Source organism: Salvia hispanica, chromosome 2, assembly GCF_029641045.1.
Source record: "Salvia hispanica isolate PSC_SH4W2 chromosome 2, Shi_PSC_v1, whole genome shotgun sequence".
Taxonomy (NCBI): domain Eukaryota; kingdom Viridiplantae; phylum Streptophyta; class Magnoliopsida; order Lamiales; family Lamiaceae; genus Salvia; species Salvia hispanica.
In genome coordinates this window covers 23,507,140-23,510,701 of record NC_142693.1, presented here as the reverse complement: position 1 = coordinate 23,510,701, position 3,562 = coordinate 23,507,140, and the positions used below count along the sequence as shown (strand labels likewise).

The window sequence follows — 3,562 nt, the reverse complement described above, 5'->3', positions numbered from 1 at the left end:
TTTCAAGTTTTTAAGAGAAGCAAAAAATACAAGGAAAGCAAAAAGGGAGAAATCTTTGTACCTAAATGAATGGCAAGCTAGATGGATCAAGAAATTAGCAGAGCTCTTGCATCAATGATACATTTCGAACGATCTTCCACAAAGTTGGAAATTGTCTGCATTTACAACCCACAACCCCTGGATGTAAAAACATAAACAGACCATATCAAGGTTGGTACTGTCCAATCATGCTCCTTATTAGTGTAAATTGGTAATAAAAATAACATAGATTATGGCATTTAATGAAAACAAGTTGGGAATTTCCAAAAACTTGAAACAAACATGAAGCAGTTCCTAAATTTACAGGAATCTGAATTCTGAACTCAACCTGACCAGCCTCAATGGATAGCAAAATAAGCAATTTTCTTTTAAGTTTATTTTAGCTACTAACATACATAGCTTATTAAAAATCCTATCCCTGCCCAAAATTTCAAATCGGCACTTTGTAACCAAATTATAGCTAAAATATTACAAACTTGAGTTCTAAATTAACTTAAAGAAATATAGCATAAAGATTCAATATCTTCCACACACTTTGATTTAAACATGTAGTAAATATTCCCAAATATGTATATCTAAACTCATTTGGAACATCTTTACTCAAAATTCCTTAACATTCTCTATCCCATTCATGGGCTGTCCCAAACTTTCCCCTGCCAAAAATACATTTCTTTGCTTGTTTACAGATGGCATTACCTGCATGCAAATGGCTGTTTGTTCATGTCATTTAGATGCAGATATGAATTCGTATATGTATGTTCAACTGTCATATTTTTTGTTCTTAGTTTCTTTGAATATCCCTATAATTGAACTCCATAATTAGTATCTTTACACAAAAGGTAAAAAGTTAGTTCTTTTTGTGTCTTTCAATTTACCTTCTTCTCTTGGAGTTCATTAGTACTTTTTTAAGAAGGTATAATTACCTTTTTGAGAAGATAAATGAGAAATATACCTACTCGATTTCAATCATAACATTACGTCATTTTATTTCCCAGCCGGAATGATATACAAGTCGCATATCCAGCTGCCACATCCATGCCAGGTTGGTTTCGATTTGGGAAAATTATAAAAAAAAAACATGGAAAAATCGAAGAGCTAGTAAAGTTCTGTGTATTTTCAGAAAAAAATTGGAAGTTCGTTATTTTTATTCATTTAACCCTTACAGCGGAATCTGTGGCTGCAGAAAATGCATCCGGGAGTGCATTCGACACGAGAAGTGAAGGTGCAGCTACCATTGCTGTCGCAGTGATGCTTGTCTTGTTCTTCTCCCACCAGCCATTATTGGAATACAACGAGCTCGGCTTCTACACATAATCGCTCAGTTACTTATACATGTTACCTCGAATTGAAAAGGGATGGATAGACTATGAAGATGGAGGCTACCTCTAAAACTACAAGTTGTTTAGGAGGAAAATCCGAGGCTAGATTGTTTTACTGCTCCTTGAAGAACTCTGAGAAGCTCAGAAGGGTGCCGATTTGGGAAGTTCTGACAGCTAGAAGCGCGAACGCCTCGACCATATATGGTGCCTCACACTGTAATAGAAATTGAAACACAGAGTAAAAAAGAGAACAATTTTAAAAATAACTATGATAAGTCTATAAACCTTCTGTAATTTTTGAGGATTTAAGGAGGTCCATTGCTATATGTATCAAATTGTTTGAAACAAACTATCTCAAACTGTCAAGTTTTGATAGACTGTGAGAAAATGTGTATATCTCACAAACCACTGGGAATTTTTGAGTGAATCTTTTTGCTATGAAGTCTAGACTCTCTGAGGCATTTATAAATGTTAAGGTCAGTCTCTAAAGCCCTCTGAATGAATTCATTACCTTTAAGTTTTAGTCGATGCAATGCAGTAGGTTGTTTCGGGGACAAGATAATTTTAATAAAAGTGGTGAACAAGCGGAGGAAGATGAAACGATTAGCTACCACATAAGTATAACCTAAGAACATATTAAGCAAGGAGGCTAGAGCTCCACCCCATTCTCCTAGAGTCTCTTGAGCCATGGTTCGGATAGACATCACCTCGAGCTCATCGCTCTCTGGTTACCTCCTTCTTCCTCTGCACGACGTTGATCTCGACTAGGAAGAGTGCTTCTATCAACAGAAATACCCAACACAAAGTCATTATTATTGAACTTGTAACTATCCCCTATAAAATTAGATAGAAGCAAGCAAGCAAGATTTAGCTAGTTAGTAGAACTATGTTAAATATTTTACCAGAGGATCTATATCTAACAAAGTCTATTAATTTCATTCTCAAGAAAACTCATTTTGGTCATAACCCAAAAAAATTGTTTGTTTCAACTTTTCTTTATCTTTCTCTTTTAACACATCTTGAAGCAAAACACATCTTTTTTTCTTCATGCATTATTCTAAACTTATTATTTCATTCGACGTGTGTAAAAAGACATCATCAATGCCCACGTGATACGTATTAAAACTCGAGAAAGTAGAAGACAAAACACATTATACATTATGTATATAAAGTAGAATTGCAAGAATTATATGCACAAAATTGAATCTTTTTCACACCCCACATTTCATCATGGAAAAACAAATGGCATCATGCACTTCAGATCCATATAATCTTGTTTCATTTCTAATCAAATCTAGAGAGAGAGAGAGTTACTGCAGGAAAAGTCTTCTTTGGAAGAGTAAGAATCCCTGTGCCAATGCTTGTCCCAATAATTAGAAACAACTGCACCAGCAATACTGCCCTTTTTCCTTCTAATCTTCGCATGATCATTTCCCAATTTAGCTATCAAAAGTTTCTTGTTTTTCACCTCTGAAAAATTTCCTAATATATGGTTGTTTTTGGCATTCCAGCTTAGGGTAGCTGAAGCCACAACCAAACAGGGCACTGTTGAGAGAGGAAAATTCTCTGAGTTAAACACACACAAAAATTAAAAATCAAATTATTATACAGTGAAAAACAATTGAATCTCACTATCTTAATACCTTGGTTTAGAGTATGCGTCTCTTGTTGATAATCTCTCTCTTCCAATTTGGACTTGAGTTTCTGCAAATTCTTGATTGATGGGGAGAGGAGAAGATCAGGTGGTTGAAATTCATCAAACTTCACAGACACACACACACAGAATGTGGGATTTCACTCCAAAAATGTGAGAAGAGAAGAGATGTTATGTTGTGTGTGGACTGCAGTTAACATGTAAACAACAAAATGCAAAATATCTACTCATTTTTCGTACGTTTCGGTGTCACTTGGGGGAAGATAATAATGGCAAACACGGCATTTTGACTTTCGAGTACCATAGACGTGAGCAGAGCTCATGTTTTCAGAAAATATTTTGACCAAGTATTGATGATTGAAGCAGTAGATTTTACCATTTTGCAATTTCGAATTTTGTGTAGAATCTTAATCGTGTTCACTACCATTGCTGTCGCAGTGATGCTTGTCTTGTTCTTCTCTTACCAGCCACTGATCGACTTCTACACCGAATTGCTCAGCTACTTATACATGTTACCTAGAATTGGAAAGGGTAAGACTATGAAGATTGG

The 3,562-nt window shown here is 35.3% G+C and overlaps 1 long non-coding RNA gene across 1 annotated transcript; it reads right to left on the bottom strand.

Annotated features, from left to right (window-relative positions):
• Positions 1–1,433: 1,433 nt before the first annotated feature.
• LOC148931843 (uncharacterized) lies at positions 1,434–2,891 on the bottom strand. The gene is made up of 3 exons (XR_016135016.1): positions 2,673–2,891; positions 2,020–2,137; positions 1,434–1,572 (listed from the first exon to the last, which is right to left on the bottom strand). It is a non-coding gene; the product is annotated as an uncharacterized LOC148931843 (long non-coding RNA).
• Between the last annotated feature and the right edge of the window lie 671 nt (positions 2,892–3,562).